The sequence below is a fragment of the Peromyscus californicus genome, unplaced genomic scaffold (assembly GCF_007827085.1).
Source record: "Peromyscus californicus insignis strain IS unplaced genomic scaffold, ASM782708v3 Scaffold_15__1_contigs__length_86483966, whole genome shotgun sequence".
Lineage (NCBI taxonomy): Eukaryota > Metazoa > Chordata > Mammalia > Rodentia > Cricetidae > Peromyscus > Peromyscus californicus.
This window is the reverse complement of record NW_026294447.1, coordinates 60,827,479-60,844,996: the sequence shown is the minus strand read 5'-3', so window position 1 is coordinate 60,844,996 and position 17,518 is coordinate 60,827,479. Positions and strand designations below refer to the sequence as shown.

The 17,518-nt window shown below is 48.5% G+C and overlaps 2 long non-coding RNA genes across 5 annotated transcripts in view; one reads left to right on the top strand and one right to left on the bottom strand.

Moving 5' to 3' along the window:
- The window catches only part of LOC128110968 (uncharacterized), a 21,283-nt gene extending 16,192 nt beyond the window's left edge, over nucleotides 1-5,091 (bottom strand). For both annotated transcript variants that reach the window (XR_008218429.1, XR_008218428.1), the window contains exon 1: nucleotides 4,978-5,091. This is a non-coding gene — a long non-coding RNA (uncharacterized LOC128110968). The remainder of the gene's footprint in view (nucleotides 1-4,977) is intronic.
- LOC128110969 (uncharacterized) lies at nucleotides 572-17,518 on the top strand. 3 transcript variants are annotated; one of them, XR_008218431.1, is made up of 3 exons: nucleotides 572-4,680; nucleotides 9,254-9,488; nucleotides 15,300-17,518. It is a non-coding gene; the product is annotated as an uncharacterized LOC128110969 (long non-coding RNA). The 3 variants fall into 3 exon arrangements; XR_008218432.1 differs by lacking the exon at nucleotides 572-4,680 and adding an exon at nucleotides 5,182-5,294; XR_008218430.1 differs by lacking the exon at nucleotides 572-4,680 and adding an exon at nucleotides 5,382-5,444.

Below are 17,518 nucleotides of genomic sequence, written 5' to 3'. Positions count from 1 at the left end.
CTCTGCCTCCTGAGTGCTGGGATTATAGATGTGTACCTTGCACGCAGCTCTTTTCTAGCTTTCTGTTTAGATTAATGTCTGTGTGGTAACTCCAGCAGACCAAGAGAGACCAACTGTCCACAGCCTTTTTGCTCAGTGCCTCTGCTTCTCAAGTTAATAACATCCGGGACCTTTCTCCTTTCGGCCTTGGCTAGGTTTTACTTTACTTTGTTTTCATTTGTGTCTGTGGGTAACCGTCTGTCTGTCTGTCTGTCAGCTTGACTGAACAAACAAATACCTAGTGCTGGTGAAACTCACCTGTGTGTCTGGTGGGGAGAGGGGACGGAGTCCAGAGAGGATTGACATGAGGGACAGTGACTGAGAAGGACATTCTCAAAAGGAATATGGATGGTCCTTCCAACCAGCGGCCAGGTGAAAAGCTCTAGGAAAAAGCACTGTGCCAGTGCCTGCCTCTGCTGCTTCCTGATTGGGTGGAGTGGGTCGACAACCCCCCAGCGCCCCCCCCCCCCCCCCCCCCCCCCCCCCCCCCCCCCGCAGTGTGCCAGCCACTGCTAGACTCTTCAGCCTTATTATGTAAGCCAACCTAGTAAGTCCATTATTTATTTGTTTATTTTGAGACTAGGTCTTGTCTAGCCCAGGCTAGCCTAAGTTTAACATTCCTTTGTGTGGCTTTAAAAGTTTATGCACAGCTGGACATGGTGGCACACACCTTTTGTCCCAACACTTGGGAGGCAGAGACACGTGGATCTCTGTGAATTTCAGGCCAGTCTGGTCTACACTGTGAGACCCTGTCTCAAGAAAAAAAAAAAAATTACAGCATAAAATCTTTACATTAAGGATGGGGAGAGGGTTGGAACAATGGCTCAGGGTTCAGTTTGCTCCTCTTCCAGAGGACCTGAGTTGAGTTCCCAGTACCCACATTAGGTGGCTTACAACTGCCTGTAACTCTAGCTCCAAAGGATCTAATGACCTCTTCTGGCCTCAGTGGGAACCTGCACACATGTAGCATACTCTCACACTCATACACACACACACACACACACACACACACACACACACACACACACACACACACACACAAGTAAAAATAAATCTAAACAAAGTTGGGAGAAAAAATTCTGTTCCAAACAATGTCCCGACGTAGCCAGGCTGGCTTCGGCCTCCCAGTGCTGGACTCCGGCTGCACACACCACGCCTGCCTGGAACGTGTTCCTTTCTACCCTTTCTTGGCTCTCCTTCCTCTCCGATGTTGTTTTGAGATTGTGTCTCATGTAGGCCAAGCTGGCCTCAAGCTCAACAATCACATGGTGTATTTGAGGGTGACTGTGAACTCCTGAGTCACCACGCCTGGTTGGCCCTTACCTTTTCTCCCCATCACTGGCTTGGGGAGCTGCCTGGGCTACATGAGACTCTACCTCAAAAACAAAATTATAAATAAACAAATTTTCTATTTCGGTCTTACTCCACTTCCTTCTAGGAAGCTTCTTCCGTGAGATCTTCCCATCTACTGGTTTGTGCCTCGGCTGTGTCCAATGAATTCTATTCATTGTAGTCGGAACTTCCGGCCGGGCCCTCCATGGCTGGGCTCACTGCTTGGTCCTCTTACCGTGCCGCTTTCCTGCTGTTGTGCGTTGTTGACATCTCCCCTCATCCTGCTGTCTCTGTTCAGTGCTCTCTAGTCCTGAGATCCTGTTGCCTGTAGAATGTGGAGCACAGTCTGTCTCCTTTAGACTAGCCCTGCCTTGTGTGGGCTGGAGGCTTTGCTTTTTGCATAGTCTTCATGGGACACCGGCTACTCTGTTAGGCTGTGTACCCTGGGCTGGGGTGTCTGAGCACAGAGTATCCCTGCAAGTCAAGGCCTGAGGTTCCTAGGGAGACTAGGTCAAGCTCTGAGGCAAGCAGGGAAGGTCGGCAGTGTCCTCAGCACCCTAGGCATGGCCACCAGTGAATTATGGAGCCGGGATTGACTATCCTGACTCCTCATGGCTGCCAGCCTTAGTGTTCTTACCACACTAGGCCATGGGCTGGGAGCAGCTTGTGGGAAGTGTGAATTTCCTGGACCACTTATATTCGCTGGAGTTTGGGAGGAGGGAGGTGAGTCTCACGTCAATACACACTCTTACGTGTGACTGGCCTGGGCCTGTCCCCTCTCCCCATTTCCACCGTGGCAGATGAAGGGTCGAGGGGAACAGTGGCCCTGGCTGATATGTCTGTCACAGCTTCCTTCCTACTTCCTGATGTTCCTGTCTTTTGCTTGAGGGTCATGCCCTCATTTGATGAGTGTTAGGATTAAAACAGAAAATTCTATTGCCACCTTGTAGGTTTCTGAGGATAGAAAAAAAAAAATCAGGTCACAAGGTCTGGATAAAATTCAGGGTACTTAAGGTTTAAAGCATATATCCTTCTGCAGACATTCTAGGAGATGGCCTGAAGCTTGAAGGAGAGCCCTGAGCTGACTGGGTCCTGCCTGCCTGGGGCTTTGGCCTTTGGAGAATGCTGGCACCAACACCCTCACCCAACCCCCACCCCGGGTAAAAGCTGCCTGACCTTGCCATCAAGCTTTTCTGCTTCAGAGAGTAGTAACATTTAAATTCATCTCAGCACACTTCCTCAACTGCCAGGGAGACGTCCTCTGTCAATTCTGGAATCTGGGTCAGCTGTTCATAAACTTGCTCTTTGCTCAGAGAAGTTCACAGCCCAGGCAGCAGGCAGTGGGTAATATTTGAGGGGGGTCGTTGTGTGGCAAGGGGTGTGTTGAGTGGGAGGGGTGGGCCTGGAGAAGGATTTTACTTTTTGGTGAGTTATATTGTTTATTTATATTTTTGTTTTTGAGGTAGAGTCTCATGTAGCCCAGGCTGGCCTCAAACTCACTATCAGCTGAGAAGGACTTTGAACTTCTGATCTTCTGACCTCTATCTCATAAGTGTTGGGGTTACTCATGGTACAGCCCTGTCCAGTTTATATGAGGTGCTAGAGATAAACTTAGGGACTTGTACATGCTAGGCAAACATTATCAACCAAGCTATAGCCCCAGCCCATTTTTTCTTGGCAGGGGGGCTAAGACAGGGTCTTTCTATGTAGCCTAGGTTGGCCTTGAACTCATGATGATTCTGTTGCCTCTGCTCGTGAGTGCTGAGATTATAGGCATACAGCATTAACACAGCATGTTGCAGCCTCACCCCCAATGCCAAAGGTAGAACTCAGAGCTTTGAACACCCTAACCATTGAACTCCAACCTCAACTCCTGGTTTTCTGACACATGGTTGCTGGGCTAGATTGCCTAGGCTGACCTTGAACTCCTTTTTTTTAGACAGTTTTCCTGTGTAGCTGTCCTGGATGTCCTGGAACTCAATCTGTAGATCAGGCTGGCCTCTAACTCAGGATGATCTGCCTGCCTCTGCCTCCAGAATGCTGGGATTAAAGGTGTTGCACCACCACTACCACCCGGCTAGGCCTTCCTCTATGTCCCAAGTGTTGGATTTTCAGCCTGCACCACCACATGAGGCTTGGCTTTGTTTTCTGTCATCTTGTTATTTGAACTCTCAGGAAGGCAGGTTCTAAGCATTGCCACTGACATAGGGCATGGAAAGAAAGGCCTCAGCAGGGGGTGGCATGTGGGAGGGCATCTCCTGTGACAGTTAGCCGAGGCACAGATTACTTGGGCAGCATGTGCTCTGCCTGCACCCCCTTAAGCTCACTCATGAGTCAAAGCCTTCATGCCCCTGCAGAAGTTTCTTCAGTCCAATGTTTCTTCCTTCCTGGATAAAGGCACCGAGGCTGAGCCTGGGTCCTCGATTTCCACATTTGCAACTGACCTGGAAGGGGACTCCCAATGTCTTCCTTGCAGAAGTTGGCCCCTCCTCATAGACAGGATGTCACTGTGGTGTTGGCCCCTGGTGAGGGGCCCGGTTATGTGACCTCAGACCTGTCCTCTGCTGTTGTTTCCAGGGTCTCAGTGTCTTCCGACCTGAGAGTGTGCACTGCACTTATTGAACAATATTACAAAATTCACATCTTGCAGTGGGTCACAGTCGAGAGTCTGAGGAAGCTTTCGAGGGACTCTGCCTTGGGCCCTGTCTGTGTGGACTACGGTGAGGTGTGTGGACACAGCCACATCTGTCTTCAGGCAGAGAACTTCCCAAGTGGGAAGAATCACTTGGGTTCATTGCTCCTTGCTTGCTGGATACACATTAATCCTACCTGGGCCCAGAGCTAGGTAGTCATTCCAGAAGGGCCCTAAAAACTGGCCTCATGTGGTTCAGAGGTAGAGGAGCTTAGTGAGCCTCAAGGCAGATCTTAGCACATGGCTCCTAAACCGGGCGGCGGTGGTGCACACCTTTAATCCCAGCACTAGGAAGGCAGAGCTAGGCAGATCTCTGTGAGTTCAAGGTCAGCCTGGTCTGCAGAGCAAGATCCAGGACAGGCACCAAAATTACACAGAGAAACCCTGTCTAGAAAAACAAACAAACAAACAAACAAAACCAAAACAAAACTAAACAAAGCACACTGATTCAGAGCCAGCCTCACGTCCACCTAAAGGCAGAAGGAATGCCAGCTCCGGGCTGCACCACTGCGCTAGCCCTGATCTCAGGACCCTGGACGACGCTCTCCACTCCCGAGGCTGAAGTCAAGGACGGGACTCCCAGCAGGAATGACTTAGCCCCGCTGGTGTATCACGGGGTACTTTCACCTGCTCTTCCTTTTCCCTGGGGTGAGGCAGTAGAGAAGGCTGTGAGTGACTGCAACCCACAGAACCAGGGAGGCTACATAGCAAGGGGGACCCTAGGATGACTGTGGCTTGTAATACGTTTTGGTTTTACCCAATCACTGGGCAAGCCTCAGTGAAACCCCTCACTATTAGGATAAGAATTTGTACTGTAGCAAGCTGATAATAGAAAAATAAATAAATAAATAAAAATGGAAAAAATAAAAAGAAGGCTGTGAGGGACCAAGGCTAGTAAGAGGATGTAAACTCACCCTGTGCAGGGTGGGGTGGGGGACCCCCGTGATGTTCTCGTTCCTGGGTGTGTGCTGTAACTTCCCAGGGCCGGTGCAGTCTCTTGAGAGCCTTGCGTGTGCAGAGGACGGAGGCTGACTTGGGTGCCCTCTTCCACTGCTCTCCACCGTTTTGTTTCTTTTATTAGACCTGGAGCTTGCTGATTGGGTGAGACTCTCTAGCCAGCAAGCCCCCAGGACCCTCCTGTCTCCACCCGGCATTGCTTCAGTTCTTGCCTCCAGTTTCCCGTTTCAAGCTCCTGCCCTGACTCCCCTTTGTGACGGACAGACAGTAAGATGTAAGATGAAACAAAGCCTTCCCCTCCCCACAGTTGTCTTTGTTTATCACAGAAGGCAGACTAGAAGAGAACTGGTACAGCCTACACAAACACACACGCATTAGCTGGGGTACGGCTGTGACGGCGGCCGGCCGGGACTGCTGTTCTGCGGTGAGAGGCTTGTGGAAGGATTTGGGAGGCTAAGGCTAGAAAAGCCCTTGAGCACTCAGAGCTTAAATGGCTGCTCTGTGGAGGCTTGGAAGGTACGGAGTGCTGAGAGCAGTACAGACGGAGACCTGGCTTGTGAAGTTCCAGAGGAAAGATTGAGAATCCCTCAGAGAGCTTATCAAGGCTGTTCTTGTGATATATTTGAGTTAAGAATCTGTGGTTTCTGGTCAGCTGGGGCTGAAGAATCAGCTGTGATTATCCAGAGACCCACACCACTGAAGTGAAACCTTTGCCTTTTGTAGCCATTAAGCCCCACCCACACCCGGAAGGTGGAGGTAAAAATGTTTATTTTAGTTGGGTCTCATGTTTTTGTGATCTGAGGGATACAGGAGAATTTGCCCAGTGTTTTAGGACTTATGCCTGGACCTAGAGAGGTGGTTCAGAAGTTGAGTGTCTACTGTTCTTGCAGAGGACCTGAGTTTGATGATACTCAGCACCGATCTGGTTCCCAACCACCCATAACTCCAGCTCCAGGGGGATCTGATGCCTCTGGCCTCTGTAGGGACCTGCACTCATGTGCACATACCCCCCTCCAACATACACATATTAAAATAATAGAAATAAACCTTTAAAATTTATTTCCCTTTAATTTTTATGTGTATGAGTGTTTTTCCTGCATACGTGTTTGTATACCATGTGCAGGCAAATACCCACAGTGGCCAGAAGAGGATGGGAGAGTCCCCAGGATTGGGGCTACAGATGGTTGTGAGCCACTGTGTGGGCGCCGGGAATTGAACCCAGGTCCTATAAAAGAGCTGCCAGTGAGTGCTCTTAACCACTGAGCCAATTCCCCAGCCATAACAATAAATATTTTTGTTGTTTTCTCAAGACAGAGTTTTTCTTTGTAGCCTGGCTGTCCTGGAACTTGCTCTGTAGACCAGGATGGCCTTAAACTCAGAGATCTCCCTGCCTCTGTCTCTAATCTGTCTAAAATAAATCTTACAAAGAGTTCTATCCTATACATTATATACATGTATATATACTTGACACATTAAAGTTTTGTTTCGTTTTGCTTTGCTTTGTTTTTGAGACAGGGTCTCTCTACATAGCCCTGGCTGTCCTGGAACTCACTATGTAGACCAGGCTGGCCTCAAACTCATAGATCTTCCTGCTTCTGCTTCCCAGTGCTGGGATTAAAGGTGTGCTCCACTACAGCCCCACTCAGCAGGTATTTTTTAATGGAGTAAAGCTATAGATGTTAGACAGAATATACACTTAAAAGCCTGCAGAGGGCCCACTGGGGTGGGAGTCTCGTTCAAATTTGTGGATGTGTATTGAATCACAGGATAAATGTGTATCTTGCTAAGTGTTGAGGTAAACAGCCAGAAACCACTGTCCTAGTGGGCTGTGAGGGTACCTGGGAGACTACCACGACATTATTTAACTGACATGTCACAGTGCCCAGGAGTGCTAAGAATTGTTACTCCCATCTTTGTTCCGTCCCACGGGACATTTCTGGAGAGAACGCTGAGCCTTTTAATGTTCACACTCCTATTTCTTAGAAAGTGGCACCCATTGATTGCTCTCCCTCACTTCCAAGCCCAAGACACAGATAGCCCTCTTCTGAGTTTCGCCAGAGCAAAGTCCTGACGAGGTACACAGTGAGCCAAACACAGATATCTCAACGTAACCACTAGGTGGCGAGGCCTGGCTGTGGTGTCTGAGGAGTGCTGGGATTGTAGCTAACCCTGCTGGGTGCCTTTCTGCAATTGTCTTTCAAAGCAGCCCTGCCGGTTGTCATCCCTATTCTGTGGTGGGAATCAAGAACCCCTTCTGGACTGGAGTGTGGGGATGGGGATGGGGATGAATTCCACCAGGGAACTCCACCGGGGTTGTTCCTCTGGCGGAGCTGATGCTGCAGTCTTGTGGCGTGGGGTGTGAACTGGTGGACGCCGCTGGCACTGGGGCCCAGCATGTGTTGGTTTGGATATTGGCTTGATGGAATGAGCTTCAGGAGTGTTGGTCGATATTGACCCCCAGCAGTGCAACCCATGGTGAGGCGTAGGGAGCGACCTTTGCAGAAGGAGCTGAGCATTCTGGGTGCTCCCCTCCCTACACCCACTGCAACTAGAGTGTGCTATTGTGATCTGGCTTGGAGTGACCTGTAATCAGTGGCCCAAAGGGGGACTACAAGGAGAGGCCACTGTACTTTCTTTTTTAGATTAAAAAAAAATTATCTTTATTTTTTTATATGCATTGGTGTATGCATGTATGTCTGTGTGAGAATGGAGAGTGTCAGATCTTAGAGTTACAGACAGTTGTTAGCTGCCATGTGGGTACTGGGAATTGAACCTGGGTCCTTTGGTAGAGCAGTTGGTGCTCTTAACCACTGAGCCATCACTCCAGCCCCTCTCTTTTAGATTTTAAATTTTTATCTTTGTGAGTGTTTTGCCTGTATGTGTGTCTGTGTAGTTTATGCATGCTTCGTGCCCACAGGGTTCAGAGGAGGCATCTGGTTTCCTCTGGGTGCCAAGAACCAAACCTGGGTCCTCTGCAAGAGAAACAAGTGCTCTTAACTGCTGTCTCTCCATCCCCCTACGCCACTATTACTAATTACACCAGGGTACTAGGCCTTGCTGTGACGGTCCAGGTGAGCAGGTTGGGAGTCACAGGTCTGCCTCACCTCTGTCACAGAGACATCGGCACTGAACTTTGTTGGGAAGCATGGGTTCTGGAGGACTGTCTGGTGGCTGCGGTGGTTGCCATGTGAGTTCTGGGTGGCAGTGGAGAGACAGGAGGTAACCCCAACCAGGCTGAGGCCCTGTCAACTCTCCCCTCTCCACCAGGTGATTCCTCTGTAACCCATCTTCGGCAAGGCTGCTTCTGTTTCCTGCCTCTGAGAACTCTGACTAGTCTGAGCACACAGACGCCTCTCACTGTCCCCCAGAGTGTGTGTGGAGCGGGAAGGCTTCCCTTCATCCCACACGTGGGGAAGCAGGGATACCCTGTGCAGAAGGGATGGTGGGCAGCTGAGGGACCTGGCAAAGCAGCCCTGGTGGCACTTTGTGAAAGTCAGGAGAGGAGAGGTTCCTGGGTCTGGAAGGTGGGTGGGGGAGCGTGCTCTGCAGCAGGGACCCTGAGTGTGGGAGACCTGAAGACCAAGCAGAACTCAGTGCGCTTCAGCACAAGCCATACGAATGTTCATTCAGGCTTTTGTTTGTTTGTTTTGAGGCAGGGTCTCATATAGCCCAGGCTAGCTTTAGACTTCCTGTATAGCTGAGGATGACCTTGAACTCCTGATCCTCCTGCCTCTACCTTTTGAGTGCTGGGATTATGATGTGCCACCATGCCTGGCTTTATTTTCTTTTTCTCTTCCTTCCTTCTTCCCTTTTAAAAAATAAACCCAGGAAGTATAAAGAAATCTAAATGACCTAGTCTTTCCCAGTGCAACGTATTGGCACTGAAGGGAAAGTAATTCACATGGTAGAGTTCAGAAAAGTCTAGAACGAAAAGCTCAGCCTTGCTTCTTGTCTTCTATCCTAAAGCTAAACTCTCTTCACTTTCTTATGAGTATTTCCAAAAGGGTTCACCATAGACCATAATGTGTCACTGGTCATCGCTGTAACTTGCTTGGAGCAGATCACTCAGCCCACAGACTTCTACAGGTCACATTCAGCTGTTGGTGGCTGTTTCTGGCAAGGCATGGGTGTTAGGGACACACTCCATTGAGTCTAGTGGCTGTATGTGAACTCTCATGAATGCTGTAAACAACTAATGAGAACAGTTTCCTCTTGATGTGTTTTGGGCTCCAGCTTTTGTGGGCCTGGCCGGGAGAATTAGGTCACTGAGAGCTGAGCTTTGAAGCTTCTGGCCCCATACTTCCTGCTTCCTGGTCTGCTGTGATGGTACTTCCTGCTTTTTGGTCGGCTGTGATGGTACTTCCTGCTTCCTGGTCTGCTGTGATGGTACTTCCTACTTCCTGGTCTGCTGTATGGATAGAGCCTCTGCCACACTCTGCTCCATGAGCTCCACCATGCCTCCCCCAAGGTAGACTGAAATTCCTCAAACCGTGATCTAAAATAAACATTCCTCCTTTTCTATCATGCCTTTTAGTAGCAGTGATGAAGAAGTAACTACTATGATGTTGCCCATTTAACTCAGGCCGTAGATCCAACTGTTTGAATTAGCAATTTAAAACAATTTAACATAGCATTGCAAATGCTTTCGGTGGGTTTGATTATCAATTCTAGCTCCGCAGTCCCAGAAGAACAACCTAGACTCAGTTGTCTGCATCATGGTGTTCTGCTTCCATGGCCTGATCACATTAGCTGTAGAAACCTGGTGTAGAACGGAGCTGAGTCAAATGGTGTATGTCTGTACTCCAGCATGCGGGAAGGTGAGGCAGGAGAATTGCTACAAGGTCAAGGCCAGCCTGGTCTACATAGGGAGTTTCAGGTCAGTCAGGGCCATATAACAAGGGATTACTATCTCCAAAGACAGACAAATAGAAAGCAGAGCCCAGCCTGGTGCAATAGAGCCCATTTATAATCCCAGCCTTTAAGAAGCCGAGGCAGGTTTGTTTTTTTTTTTCCTTTTGACACAGACTGTCCAGCAACTCCCTCTGTAGACCAAGTTGGCCTTGAACTCAGAGATCCACCTGCCTCTGCTCCTAAGTGTTAGGATTAAAGGCACCACCACACCTGTCTCTGAGGCAGTTTGAGGACAGCCTGGGCTACATAGAATGTTTGTGGCAGTCCTGTGTAATATAGCAAGGCATGTTTCAAAAATCCCAAACCAGGGCTAGAGAGATGGCTCAGCGGTTAAGAGCACTGGCTGCTCTTTCTGGAGGTCCTGAGTTCAATTCCTAGCAACCACATGTTGGCTCACATCTATAGTGAGATCTGGTGCCCTCTTCTGGTGTGCAGACATACATGCAGGCAGAACACTGTATACATAGTACATAAATCTTAAAAAATCCTAAACCAGGACTGGAGAGATGGCTCAGTGGTTAAGAGCACTGAATGCTCTTCCAGAGGACCCGAGTTCAATTCCCAGCACTCACATGGCAGCTCATGTTACAGACTGTCTGTAACTCCAGTTCTATGGCAAAACACCAATGCACATAAAGAATAAAAAAATAAAAATAAAATAAAATCCTAAACCAAAACATTCAAAAGATGCAAAGTTCAAATTAGTGAGGGCAGTGAGATAGCTCACCATATAAAGGCACTTGAAGCACAAACCTGATAGCCTAAGTTCAGTGCCCAGAATGAAGTAAAGTTGGAAGGAGAGAACCGACTCCAGAAAAAATCAAGCTCCTGAGGTAACATTGCGTCCTATTTAGAGGCTTTGGAGAACATCTTGAGTACTGAGAGCTACATGGAAACATAACATGGAGTAGCAGCTCACAATGCTCTGCAGACAAGAAGTAGACAGATCTGGGATGTGGCACATCCTTCAAATACTTGTGTTTAAGTCATGCAGTGGTGGTACATGCCTTTCATGTCAGTACTCAGGAGGCAGAGACAGAGACAGGTGAATTTCTGAGTTCCAGGACAGCCTGGTCTACAGAAAGAGTTCCAGGACAGCCAGGGCTATACAGAGAAACTCAAAAAACCAGTAAGTAAACAAATACTTGTTTTTATATTTGTGTGTATGAAAGAGAAACTGTGTCAGTGTATGCTACGTGTGTGTGGGTATCCATAGAAGTCAGCAAAAGGGCATCAGACCCCCTGAAGTTAGAGTTGGAGGTAGTTGTGGGCTACCAGAAGTGGGTGCTAAGAACTGAACTCAGGTCCTCTGGAAGAGCAGTATTGCACTCTCAACCTCTGAGCTATCTCTTCTGCCCCAGACATGTATTTTGTTGTTGATTTTTTTTTTTCAAGACAGGGTTTCTCTGTATAGCCCTGGCTGTTCTGGAACTTGCTCTGTAGACCAAGCTGGCCTCAAACTCAGAGAGATCCACCTGCCAGGCATGTATTTCTTTTTTCTTTTCTTTCTTTTTTTGTTTTTGTTTTTTTTTGTTGTTGTTGTTGTTTTTTTCAAGACAGGGTTTCTCTGTGTAGTTTTGGTGTCTGTCCTGGATCTCACTCTGTAGACCAGGCTGGCCTTGAAATCACAGAGATCTGCTTGGCTCTGCCCCCTGAGTGCTGGGATTAAAGGCGTGCACCACTGCCACCCGGCTCTTTTCTCTTTCTTTCTTTCTTTCTTTCTTTCTTTCTTTCTTTCTCTCTCTCTCTCTCTCTCTCTTTCTTTCTCTCTTTCTTTCTTTCTTTCTTTCTTTCTTCCTTTCTTTCTTTCTTTCTTTCTTTTTCTTTTTTTTTAAAGAGCACAAGTAACCACGTGGAGGCCCATGTCTCTAATCCCAGTACTTTGGAGGCAGAGGCAGGTGGATCTCTGTGAGTTCAGGGCCAGTCTGTTCTACATAGTGAGTTTCAGGCCTTCCAGGGCTACAAAGTGAGACCCTGTCTAAAAAAAATCACAAGTAAGTCTCAGCACAGTACACACTTCAAAGTGCTCCTACAGGTAGGCCCTTCTCTTCCCAGGCCCATGTGACGATGGTATTCACACAGCACTGCCATGAACCATGAAAGGGACCCCAGAGATCCCATCAAGCAACAGACTGCACAGGGAGTAGAACCCAGCACGCCAGAATGAGCCCCCGGTGTAGATGCCTGCTGCCTCTCTAATCTTAACTGTATTGACAAATGACATCCACCTTTGACAACGTGCTAGAATCCAGGGACTGTGCCCTTTAAGACTTCTGCACATATACACATGAAAACAGAAAAGCAGCAGCAGCAGGAGGAGGCTGAGATGGATAGGGGTTCTACTGGTTTTGTTGATGTTCATAATAACAATGGGACAGTGAGGCTGGAGAGAGGGCTCAGTGGTTCAGAGCACTTGCTGCTCTTTCAGAGGACCTGGGTTCAGTTCCCAGCACCCCCATGGTGGCTCACAACCATCTATAATTGCAGTTCCAGAGGATTTGATGCCCTCTTCTGATTTCCTTAGGCATCAGGCATGTACATGATATGCACGTACACACACATGCACACAGAATTGTTAGGATTTTCTGGGTCTCAAGGGAAAAAGCATAGCATGATAGAGCAGGACACCTCTGACCTCCATAGATGTACACCACCCTAAACACATGCGTGTACACACTCATATCCACATCTTTTAAAATATTTTAAGAAGAACTTAGAAAGCACTAATTTAAAACACACGCAAAATAAAATAAAGTGTTAAAACACTACACACACACACACAAAACAAAAACAAAAACAACAAAAAAGGTTAAAAAAGTGAAAAACAAACAAACAAAACAAAACAAAACAAACAACAACAACAACAAAACCAGGCCCCTGCAGGTTCCTTGCCTCCCTCTTATCCTTAGGGTTCCGAGTAACTGCTTCTTCTGATCCTGGAGACCAGATGCCAGAACTTGGTCTTGGCCTCTGGATTGAACCATGATGAACCCACTGTTAGGAAAAATAATGGGAGTGGACTGGGAAAAGAAAGGAGGCCACTGAAGTAGGCTCAGAGGTGCTATGCATAAGGGTTGGGATGTTGCTAAGGAGGTGCATGTCCCAGGAAGATGCCTCTCCTCTGCTTGTCCTCTGCCTGGTCCCCGTGGAACTCCAGGATCAGCAAGTTTAGATGACTCTTGTCTCTGGGCCTTTGGTACACTGCTGCAGCCTGGGTGTCCAGAACAATGCAGGGTGGGCCTCCCAGGGCCGTGGGACAGTGTCCAACCAGAAAGGCACTTAAGTCCTGGTGGCTGGTTGTTTGGTTGGGGGAAATTAAACATTCCTAAAGAAATTGCTGCCGCAGGATTCCTTCTGGCAAGCATGGTGTGGACAATTTCATCCTCCCACAAGGAAATGTAAACACCAGGCTGTTTATCTGAGGCCTTAAGATGCCCAAGGCTGCTTTAGCCTTTAGAAAACAAACTTGGTATCTGACTTAACATTTGGATGATGGTTAGACTTTCTGTGGTGTGTGTCCCACTTAATCTCCCTTGCTTTGACACAGCAGACCCTGACTGCCTCGGCTTCTCAGTAAGCAGGGGGTCATGTCTCCCATTGGGTGGTCTGAATCTCCCAGCCTGCTTAACTGGCCCGAGGGCCTGAGTCAGTCCCCCGCATCAACTTCCCCCTCTGAGACAGGGTCTCACTATGTAGCTGAAGCTGACCTGGAGCTTACTATGTAGACTAGGCTGTCTTTGAGCTCACAGAGATCCACCTGTTTCTGCCTCCCAAGTACAGGGACTGAAGGCGTACCCCACCATATCCACTCTATCTGAGTGTCTTAATGCATTCCCTGACAGTGCTGATTGACAGGCACCTTTGCCCTGACTGTGAACGTTATTAAATTCCTTCTTTGAAATCTGTGCTCCTAGGCCTGTGTCAGTTATACCGGGTTAATAACAAGACATTCTATTCTATTCTATTCTATTCTATTCTATTCTATTCTATTCTATTCTATTCTATTCTATTCTATTTATTTATTTATTTATTTTGGTTTTTCGAGACAGGGTTTCTCTGTGTAGCTTTGCGCCTTTCCTGGAACTCACTTGGTAGCCAGGCTGGCCTCGAACTCACAGAGATCCACCTGGCTCTGCCTTTATTTGGTTTTTTGAGACAGGGTTTTTCCGTGCAGTTTTGGTGCCTGTCCTGGATCTTGCTCTGTAGACCAGGCACCCAGCCTGAGCCATCTTGTAGTACCAGATTAAGGCCTTTTCTTTTAAATTGTTTATTTTCCTGTAGACAGCAGGAGTCCCTTCCAGCTCTGTCCTTGCCCCCCGCCCCCCATCACAGGAACTCTCCTGTTCCTTCTCCCTGACATTACAGCTAGGTTCAGGATGGTGTTCAAGTTAGCGAGGCTACACTATTGGCTGGAGGGAAGCGGTCACTTGTTCTACAGGTGATGCCCACAGCCGTCCACCTGTCATGCCTGCTGGCGGACTCCTCAGTGGTGCTGCGCTATTTCCCATGTTCAGCAGAGTGGCCTGTGTGTGCAGTCCGCAAGTGCACACAGCTGTTCCTCAGATGCTAATTTCCCAGGCACAGTGTTCCTTCTCGATGTGCTTAGATGTGCTGAGGCCCCAGGTTCCTCCTACAGGAAGAGGTCTGGAGAGCAGTGAGGTGCTCTGACTTTAGCCAAAGTTCCCAGGATGCGTCCAAGGGCTCCTAGCACGGCCACACCTAATGAGCCAGAGAGTCAGGGAAAAGCACCCCGGAATACGGTGGAATATTGTGTGCAGCTGGCTGTATGCATAAAGCACACAGACTCTTGAGACTGCATAAGACTGGGCAGATAGTCAAAACTGGGACTCAGGAGGAGGGAGGCCCCGGCACAGTCCACTCGAGCCCCCAATGTCATCTGTGACAAAGGCAGTACTTACGTTTTTCCCTTCCACTCCCGTTCCTATCTACGTGGATGGAATGCACGCGGACGCCAGGGCCCTGCTTTATCACTCTCTACCCTGTTCCCTCGAAATACGGGCTCTCACTGAGCCTCTTCATTTAGGTTAGGCTGGCTGTCTGGCCGGTCCCAGATTCAGCTGTCTCTGCCCTCAGCACTGGGGTTCAGGCACACACAACCATGCTCAGCCCTTACAGATCCTGGGGGTTTGAGTTCATGTCCTTGTGCTTGCCTGATAAGCTTTCTTGGCCACTGAGCCAGTCCCCACACCTTTCATTGTCTTATCTCTTGAGTGGCTGGGTCTCAACATACCAGTTTAAGATTGAACCAAAGCACTTAGAATCCGAGTATTATAATTTGGGCAAACACAGATCCTGATGGTTCTGAATGGGACTCCAGAGACATTCTGATTTCTTTGTCCTTCTAAAGGAAGAAGAAGCTGAGCTTGAGGAAGTCCTACAGTGTCTTGGAAATGAAGTGACATCAGAGAAACGACCTCAGGACTCAGCCACCCCTCACTGGCTCACCCGGATGGCCATTTGTAGGTGTAAAATGAGTGTCTCACTGGTAACAGCTACCTGGCTGCAACCTCCAGCGTCAAATGTTGATGGCTAGCAGGCCCAGCCCAGTTCAGAAGCTGGCATTCCTGTGCCATTTTACCCTCACTCAGGATCTCACTTGCCCACCATGAACTGGCCTCTCTTGGGCTCCCATCCAGATGGCCACCATCTTCACATAGAAGTGCCCTGTGTCACAGTTTTCTGCATTTCGCAGGCAAGAACAATGGGGGAATTTAAGGAGGGTGAGAATTCACAAATATGAACCAGGCATGGTAGTACACACCTATCATCCCAGCACGTGGGAAGTGAAGTTGGGAAGATCAGGAGTACAGATGACCCTCAGGTACATGATACCCTACCTTAAAAGTCACCAACAGAGAGCTGGAGAGCTCACTCCAAGTTTAAGAGCACTGGTTGCACTTCCAAAGTACCTCAGTTCAATTCACAGCTCTTGCACAGTGGCTCACAACTGTCTGTAACCTCAGTTCCAGGAGACCCACTGCTCTCTTCTGGTCTCTGCACACACTCCATGCACACAGTGCATAAACATACATGCAGGGAAAGCTCCCATATACATAAAAACAAAAAAAACCACCAACAGAGCCAGGCATGGTGGTGCATGACTTTGCTCCCAGTGCTTAGGAGGCTGAGGAAGGATCTATGTGAGTCTGAGGCCAGCCTGGGTCTACATAATGAGTTATAGAACAGCCAGGGCTATATAGAGAAACCTGTCTCAAAAAAACAAAAGACAAAAACCACCAACAGGTGCTGATGAGATGGCTCCCTGAGTAAAGGCACCGGGTACCAAGCCTGGCAGCCTGAGTTTGATCCCTGGGACCCACCTGAGGGACGGAAAGAACCAATTCCCCCAAGTTGTCCTTTGACCTCCAAACTGCTCCATGGTGTCTGTACACCCCCACCCCCAAATAAATGTAAAATGTAATTAAAAAATAACCAACCAACCAAATACACGTGGGACTGGGAAGACAGTCAAATGCCAGCTCTGCAAGCCTGCGGAGCTGAGTGGGGAGGGAGCCCCAGCCACACTCGCCTACAGTCACAGGAGAGCAGTGGAGACAGGAGGATCCCGGGCTTTGCCGGCCAGGCAGTCTAGCTGAACCGGTGAGTTCCAGATTACGTGAGAGAACCTGTCTCAAATACAAAACAAAACAAAACACCAAAATAATGTGTGTGGGGGTACAGCTCAAGATAGAGAAAGCAGAACAAGAAAGGCTGCCTATTAAGGAAAGAGGACGGACTGAGAGCAGGTAACAGACACGTGTTAGGAAAGAGGAAAGTGAGTGAGTCCCTTTTGTAGTTCTGTCGTGGATTTTCCCTGTTAGGTAGTGAATAAGTGTATAAAGACATATTCAGTAGTGGATCTACAAAATCCAATGTGAAACTTAACTGTGGTGAGTGCTAATTTTTTTTATTTGCAACTTTTTTTTTTGGTTTTTCGAGACAGGGTTTCTCTGTGTAGCTTTGCGCCTTTCCTGGATCTCGCTCTGTAGACCAGGCTGGCCTTGAACTCACAAAGATCCACCTGCCTCTACCTCCTGAGTGCTGGGATTAAAGGCGTGCGCCACCACCGCACAGCTACAACTTCTTTAAATAATAAAGTTTGAAAAAAATAAGGTGACGAGTGATTAGGAAGACACTTGATGTCTGGCTTTCAAATGGTGAATACTCCCCCCCCCCCCACATACACACAGTGTCAAAGATGAACTCAATTTTAAAATTCCCACTATGCTCTCACTGGCCCCTAACTGTTCAGTTATATTGGGACAAACACATTTTCCAAGCAGTATAGCAGCACAGAAGGGGTTGTGTTTGGTTTTTGAGACCATCTTGCCATGCAGCTCAGGCTGGTCTTGAACCCCCCTGCCTCAGCCTCCCCAGGGCTGGAAGTACAGGCATTTGCCACACTTGGCTGTTGCTGCCATTCTGGGGACCCACTCCCAGGCACTCAGACCAGGGAGCACCCCTCAGGTCTGAGCCCTGATGGGAGCTGTATTGAGGACAAGAGAAGAAGTCTGAGAAAGGAGCAGGGCAGGATGGCCAGCACTGGTTTGTGGTGACATCTGCAGA